We start from the raw sequence: 8,066 nt of genomic DNA, 5'->3' as shown, positions 1-8,066 counted from the left end.
CCTCTCCTCTCCTCTCCCTCCCCTCCTCCCTCCCCTACTCCCCCCCTTTCCCTCCACTCCCCCTCCCTTCCCCCCTCCTCTCCCCCCTCCCTTTCCCCCCTCCTCTCCCCCTCCCTTCCCCCCTCCTCTCCCCTCCCTTCCCCCCTCCTCTCCCCCTCCCCTTCCCTCTCCACTCCCCACCCCCTTCCTCTCCCCACCCCCCTCCCTCACCCCCACTTCCTCACCCACTCCCCACACCCCCTCCCTCTCTCCCCATCCCCTCTCCTCCTCCCCCCTCCCCTCCCCTCTCCTCCTCCCCCCTCCCCTCCCTCTCCTCCTCCCCCCTCCCCTCCCTCTCCTCCTCCCTCTCCCCTCTCTCCCCTCCCTCTCCCCCCCTTTTCCTCCCCACCCCCTCCCCTCTCTCCCCTCCTCTCTCTCCCCCCCTCCCTCTCCCCCCCTCCCTCTCCCCCTCCCTCACCCCACTCCCCCACCCCTCCCTCACCCCACTCCCTCTCCCCTTCCTCTCCCCTCCCACTCCCTCCCCCTCCCTCCCTCCACCCCCCCCTCCTCCCCCCCCCCTCCTCCCCCCTCCTCTCCCCCCTCCTCCCCCCCCCCTCCTCCCCCCCCTCCTCCCTCCCCCCAACTCCCCCACCCCCTCCCTCATCCCCACTCCCTCACCACCCCCCCACTACCTCCCCACCCCCCCCACCCTCCTCATCTCCCCCCTCTCATCCCCTCCCCCCCCTCCTCTCCCCCCTCCCCCTCCTCCCCCCCATCCCCCTCCCCCCCTTCCTCCTCCCCCCCTCCTCCCCCCACCCCCTCCTCCCCCCCCCCACCCCCTCCTCCCCCCCCCACCCCACCTCCTCCCCCCCCCACCCCACCCCCTCCTCCCCCCCTCCCCCCTCCTCCCCCTCCTCCCCCCTCCCCCCTCCTCCCCCTCCCCCCCCACCCCCCTCCTCCCCCTCCCCCCCCACCCCCTCCTCCCCCTCCCCCCCACCCCCCTCCTCCCCCTCCCCCCCACCCCCCTCCTCCCCCCTCCCCCCACCCCCTCCTCCCCCTCCTCCCCCCACCCCCCTCCTCCCCTCCCCCCCTCCCCCTCCTCCCCCTCCCCCCCACCCCCTCCTCCCCCCCACCCCCCTCCTCCCCCCCACCCCTCCTCCCCCCTCCCCCCCCACCCCCTCCTCCCCCCTCAGGTATTATATTTTGCAATTTTTACTTTATTTTTCCATCTTTTTTAAACTAAATTCACCAAGATATTACTGGTATAACATTAATTTAAAGTAAATTATTTCTGAAATACCACCAGTAAATCACGTGATAAGTGAATCATGACATTCTGAATCTCAAAGTTCTGGCATTTTTGCCCTTTAGTTTTCACTTAGATTTTTCTGGTTTCATATTTATCTGGTTTTCATATTGGTCTTTCTTTACATATTTCCACTTAAAACACAAATGAAAGTTTCAAGACAGTTTTATCAAATGGAAGTGTGATTTCATCTTTGGATGTATCTCCTTACCACGTTTTTTTATGGTCTTCAATAAATAAACCTTGGACATATCCACTATAAACTGGTATCAAAATTCGCTTGTGAACTATTTTGTTTCAGTTTACTGATACCTCTTCAGTTTTTGTATGTAATGCTGCTGTGGGCACCTTGCTATAGGAATTAGATTCAATACTTCTAGTGGAACTAAAAGGTGCAACTGGAGGTCACCGTGAATTTTCCTTGGCAATGTTGTAAACAGAGCTATCATTTTTTTACACAATACAATTTTGCAATCAAGTTTCTAATATCAGGATTCCAGTTTTTTGTGTAAGAGGAGGAAATTGCATTGACCAGACAAATTGTTACAGAGGGCTATAAATCAGTTTGTTACCAAGCATATGTCTTGGTGATACTGAATGGGACTGCCTAAAAGCATACACTACTGAAGTACTATTAAAATTCGCTTGTGAATCATTGTGTCAGATGTTATGGGGAGAAGGCAGGAGAATGGGGTTGGGGGGAGAGATAGATCAGCCATGAATGAATGGCAGAGTAGACTTGATGGGCCGATTGGCCTAATTCTACTCCTATTCCTTGTGACCTTAAAATTAAGGAATATGAGAAAATATTACAGTTATGAACAAGTCAGGTTTTTGGCTTGATTCTTATATCGTTCTGATGTTCAAACTCCATGTTGAGAGTGTTTACAGCCTGCATAGCGTTGATCTGTTAATTATCTGCATTTTGACATTTCTAGGTTTTTGTGAAAGCTGCAGTTATTTGGTTCATATTTTAAAAGATTTTTCTCCCAAGATGGATTAGCAACATAAGAATTTGCACAATAAAATCTTTTGTTAACAAAGAAACTGTAGTTCCAAAAGCTGCTAATCGTAGGTGTTGTGTGACTAAGCAGTTCAGAGCAGATATGCATTTTATAATTTAAATATCTCCAAGTGCTACAGCCAAGAATTGAAAATTGAAATCCATCAAATTGTACATGCTTTGTGCTTGGAACTGTTTGAGAGTTCTTTTTTTCTAGAATGCATGAATACCAAACTAGAAGCCCAAAAAAAAGCTTTTAGAAGTCATTAAAACATGCTAAATAAAGTGTAAACTTGGACTTCAGCTCACGTATGGAAAGCGTGAAGCAATAAAAATAACAATTTAATTTATTTACTTGTATTTTAACAGTATCGAGCACTTTTTATAATGTAAACGTGTGCATAAAATGGTAGTATCAAGGCTTCTGGCCTCAGAAAGATTTCAAAAAAATATTTTATTTTGAGGTACCTCATTTATCCCCTCATGCTTTCGTTGAAAGGTCATTGCAGCATTAAACCACACAGGATCTTTCTTGCTACTATTCTTTCAATCCATGCACATCTTGTTAAAGATAGAATAAATGTATTTAGACTTCACTTTTCATCCATGCACTCGTAGAACCATTTTTTGTTTTACATCTCCATAATTTTATGTTCGGCACGTTCAAAATCCAGGTATGGTTACTTGGATGTCTCCCAGTGTGAATAAGTTGTCTTGCAGTTTGTCTAATTGGCTGATCTTTAACCTACGTTCTGCAACCCTTTAGATTAGCAATTTCTGATCTATACGCAGAAAATTTGCAGGTACATTGCATGTAAAAAAGGTTACATTTCACAGCCGTGCTATTTTTTTTGCATCTGTCTCCACTTTAAAACTCATGTGCTGCAAATGATGTTGAAAAGTTTTGAGCCCATGAAAGTTGCCAAGTAAACAAATTGAATCATGAAGTTTGGAATAATATCCTTATTTCCGTCTTAAATCCTAAGTTTTCCATTCTGAAGATATTGATAATGAAATGCTGGAACATGGACAAGTGGTGTTGCATGTGTTGATGGATATATTTTGTATTTTTTCACTCAGAAATGCAATACATTTCAGGAAAATTTATGATAGGCTTCAATAAATCGTTTTGTTCAGCTAATGCACTTAAGAAATTTAGGCAGAATACTTTTTCAAAACCCAGCACTTCCATTTCACAAGATTTTTCTTGAAGAAACCTGTTTTAACTGAGAGTTCAATTTGACCACAGTATTTAATTCAGAATCATTTCTGTGCAACAGTAAAGATTATGTGTGTTAGCTAATGCAGATACGAGATAAGAGAGGAAAGATCTGAAGTCCTGTTTGCTCAGCCTGGCCAAGAATGGGTAATGTCAAACTTGATCTTTGATCAAAAGGAAAGTTACCATTTCATTTGTAAAACTCATGAGGTTTTCACTTGAATTAAGAATTCCCAGCCATGAAGGCACTTGTTTTCAAGGAAACGTGGCCTGGTCAATCATTAGCAGGTGGACCACTTGTGAAGGGGACTGCAATTAGGGAAGAGTAGCCAAATTAGTTACCCAGAGTTGTGCCTTGTTTGATCATCAGCAGATTGACCCATGGGATGATTCAGTCTGAAGAAGGGTCTCGACCCAAAATGTTCACTCTGAAGAAGGGTCTCAATCTGAAACGTCACCCATTCCATCTCTCCAGAGATGCTGCCTGACCCACTGAGTTACTCCAGCATTTTGTGTCTACCATGGGATGATTCTGATTAGAATCATTAGATTCCTTTGGCGCATGGAATGAAGTGGAAATATCAGGAGTATGCCAGTCAGACTCTTGAAAGATCACTGCCATACCTGATCCAGCCTTAACTTCCATCACTGCCCGCCCTTTGGCAGACCCTTTGACTCCTTTTGTAATTTCAGTGTCTCTCAATCTCTGTCCTGAATATATTCATGTTCTTTTACATCGCTCTCCAAGATGGAGAATTCCAAAGAATCACACAATGTCTCCATCTGAAATGAATAACATGTAATTGTGAAATTATGTCCCCATTTCTAGATACTTAATTTGGAGGATGATCCCCTCGGTATCTGCTATCAGTCCCTTTAGAATCGTGTGTTCCATTGTATCATATTCTTCTAAACTCCAGTGAGTATAGGCCCAATGTGCTCAATTCTGTTCAAATGTCAACTTTTATCACATGAATCAGTCTAATGAACTTTCTCTGCACTGCCTTGGATATAAATATATTAAGAAGGATGACCAGAATTGTGTATAGTACTTCAGCTGTAGTCTTGCCTACAAAGTTCCATCTTCTGTACTTTCATACTCATGCACCTTGCATTAAAGGTCAGCATTCCAATAGATTTTCATGATACCTGATGCCAGCATCTTTTTTTGTTCATGCAAGAACCACAAGTTCCATTTTCCACATTTTATAGTGGGCAACCTTGCATTCGCTCCCTTGTATTCCAGCTTCCACTTAGTTTATGCATCTATATTTCAACACAGGCACCCTTCATCCTCTTCTCAACCTGGTAAACCACTATTTTATAACATAAAGTTTCATCACGACTACCTTCATCCAAGTCATTAATAAAAATTATGCTATTGAGATCCCAGCAATTATCCATGTGTCACCAAAAATTGACCTATGATCCAGATTCTGTTTTCTGTTTGCCAATATTTAAGAGAATGCTTGTGATAGTGGCACCCTATCATATGCAGGAGTCAGTTATCAACTAGAATGTCTTTGGTAAGTGAAAGGAAATCTGAGTATCCGGCAGGAACCCATGTGGAACAGTCCAACACAAGAACAAGTTGTTCTGCCCACAACGTGATCATGGAGAATTGAGCATACTCCACGTAGATAGAACCCAAGTTTTGGATTGAACCCAGGTCCCTAGAGCCGTCATGCCATCCCAATAAAGCCATTGACTAAAGATTTTCTAATAAATCCATGAGAAATTCTATTGTTCAAAAATGTGACTTCATTTGTGATGAACGAGATTGATGTATCCTCCACCCTCTGGGTTTCTGGTAAAGATCAAGAGCCAACATCTTCAATGAGCAAGCATCAATTCTGTTGTGTTCTTGCTTACAGTCATTGCATACATTAACACCATCTTCACAAATGTATCTTTGTACTGAATGCAGAAACACGATGTACTCTGCAAAATGTTTTGTCATGTTTTTTGTCGTAACCACTTATCAGTGGCTTATGGAAGCATGTTGCGATCAGTTTAAAAAGTCTTGCACTACTGTGCAGTAAACGGACAGCTGCAGTGATTGTGGTTCTTCGTGAGGAAGTACACATCTTTCCTGAGCCCAGTGTGTGAAAACCTTGGGCTGTATTGATTTAGTCTGTGTATTTTTAGTCGAGCCAGATCTAATGTTTGCATATGTGATTGAGTCTGATGGGATGGCAGCTTCCATTTCCCTTTAGTGGATATGTCCTTGTGACAGAGATATTAGCTAAGGTGGCGGGGATGGTTCTGGCTACTTAATTGTGATTTGAGGTATTCAATGGTTATCGTTTGTGCACTCTGGCAATCACTGGGTGACTTAATTGTCTCCCTGCACTGCCATTCAAATCTGCGCGTCGTTAAAAAGAAATGTTAAAGTGTGGCTGCTTGAGTGGATAAATCCCACGCCTCTCTTTTGGAAGAGTAGGGTCTTTCTTCCCAGTGATCTGGCTAATACATATCCCTCGCCTGACGTTGAATTTGAGGTAAACAAGCAAGCTGTTGGATCAGTTCAGGGGGTCAGGCAGTGTCTGGAGGCAAAGGGATGGTTGATATTTTGGATCAAGGTCCTGCATCAGGACTGAGAATGCAAGAAGGAAATGGACTGTATAGAGAGATTGAGAAAGGGAAGGGGTCTGAGCCAGATATTAAATTAGATTTTTGTTTTCAGTGTGGGCAGTTGGATTTGTATGCATCTTAGAAGAATCTATACATTGACATCAGAACATTGCTGTAATTGGAGGAGCAGATTGTGTTTTGTTTAAATGTCAAGAGTTCTGTTGGTTTAAAATTGATACAAAAATTAATGCCCCACTGCACCTGATTTGAATGTGAGCACGGAAACCCTCAGAGTAAGATTCTTTAGTATCAGTTTTTTTGCATTTTGTGGAGAAGATAAAATGACTGGATTCCATGATAATTGTATACACGTAAATTTTCCCACCCATAACCGTGGGCACATTCTGGACCTTGTCTGCTCCACTGGACTAAATCTACATCACCTCTCTGGCTCCGACCCCACCCTCTCTGATCACTTAGCCATCACCATGTCCGTCAACATTCCCACCCCAGCTCCAAAGCAAAAACGCAAAATAAACTTCCGCAAGCTGAACTCTGTTTCACCTACCTCGCTCTCATCCTCCCTCTCTGAAATAATGTCCGCCTCTCCCTTCGTTGACCTCCACAGCCCCTCTGACCTCACTGACTACTACAACCGCACTCTCTCCTCCTGCCTCGACCAGCTTGCACCTATAAAAACCAAAACAGTTTCCTTCACCCACTCTGCTCCCTGGTTTACCCCTGAACTCCGCGTGATGAAAACTCATGCCCGTCAACTTGAAAGACTCCGCAACAAAACAGGTCTCACAATTCACTCCCAAGCCTACAAAGACCACATACAGCACTATAAAGATGCCCTCTCCCATGCCCACTCCACCTACTATTCTCAAATAATTCACTCTGGCTCCGGAAACCCAAAAACACTCTTCTCTACAATAAACAAACTCCTCAGCCCCCTGGACACCATCTCCCAATCATTCACAGTTGACAAATGCACCACTTTCCTTTCATTCTTCCAAAGCAAAATAGACAACATCTACAGCACCTTAACCACCAACGCACCTGTTCCCCCTCAAACCACCTGCCCCCCCTTATCCTGTCAGCCCCTGCCTCAGTTCTCCCCAATCTCCACCACCGACCTCTCTGACCTCTTCACAGGAATAAAAACTGCCACCTGCTCTCTGGACCCCATCCCCTCCAGCTTTGTCAAGGCCTGCCTTCCTGCTCTCTCTCCACTTATCACTGCAACAATAAACTCCTCCCTGTCCACTGGCATCGTCCCGCCATCCCTCAAAATCGCTGCTGTCACCCCCATTCTGAAAAAACCTGGTCTAAACCCTGACACCCCAAACAACTTCAGACCAATCTCCAACCTACCCTTTCTGTCCAAAGTTTTGGAACGTGCTGTAGCTTCCCAACTAAAATACCACCTCTCTACCAATAACCTGTATGAAACTTTTCAATCTGGATTCCGCTCAAACCACTGTACTGAAACTGCGCTCCTCAAAATCACAAACGACATTCTCCTCTCCGACGCTGGCAACCTCAACATCCTCATCCTACTTGACCTCAGCGCCGCCTTTGACACCATAAATCACTCCATTCTCCTCACCCGACTTGAAACCTCCCTTAACATTACCGGCACAGCCCTATCCTGGTTTAAATCTTACCTCTCTGACAGACACCAGTTCATCTCCATTAACAACTGTAAATCCCCCACCGCTCCCCTCCCCCAAGGTGTCCCCCAAGGCTCAGTCCTTGGCCCCCTCCTCTTCATCCTCTACCTGTTCCCCCTTGGTCAATTAATCCGCCGTCATGGTCTCAACTTCCACTGCTTCGCCGATGATATCCAGCTCCTCATCTCCACCAAGTCAATCTCCTCCACCACACACTCTACACTGACAAACTGCATTACTGAAATAAAATCTTGGCTTCAATCAAACTTCCTCAAACTCAATTGCAACAAATCTGAAATCATCATCATT

At 45.4% G+C, this 8,066-nt stretch overlaps 1 protein-coding gene across 2 annotated transcripts in view; it reads left to right on the top strand.

The window, feature by feature from the left end:
- Nucleotides 1–8,066, top strand: part of LOC144608513 (nucleus accumbens-associated protein 2-like) — a 67,615-nt gene that overhangs the window by 3,805 nt on the left and 55,744 nt on the right. The window contains exon 1 of one of the 2 annotated variants that reach the window (XM_078426373.1): nucleotides 4,336–4,426. The exons of the other annotated variant lie outside the window; for it this stretch is intronic. The gene's annotated coding sequence lies outside the window, so the exon portion shown is untranslated. Of the gene's footprint in view, nucleotides 1–4,335; nucleotides 4,427–8,066 lie in introns of those variants that run through there. 2 annotated transcript variants of the gene reach the window in all.

The sequence above is a fragment of the Rhinoraja longicauda genome, chromosome 31, assembly GCF_053455715.1.
Source record: "Rhinoraja longicauda isolate Sanriku21f chromosome 31, sRhiLon1.1, whole genome shotgun sequence".
Classification (NCBI taxonomy): domain Eukaryota; kingdom Metazoa; phylum Chordata; class Chondrichthyes; order Rajiformes; family Arhynchobatidae; genus Rhinoraja; species Rhinoraja longicauda.
Note: the sequence above shows the minus strand (reverse complement) of the source record. Positions and strands in the feature narration are given on the sequence as shown.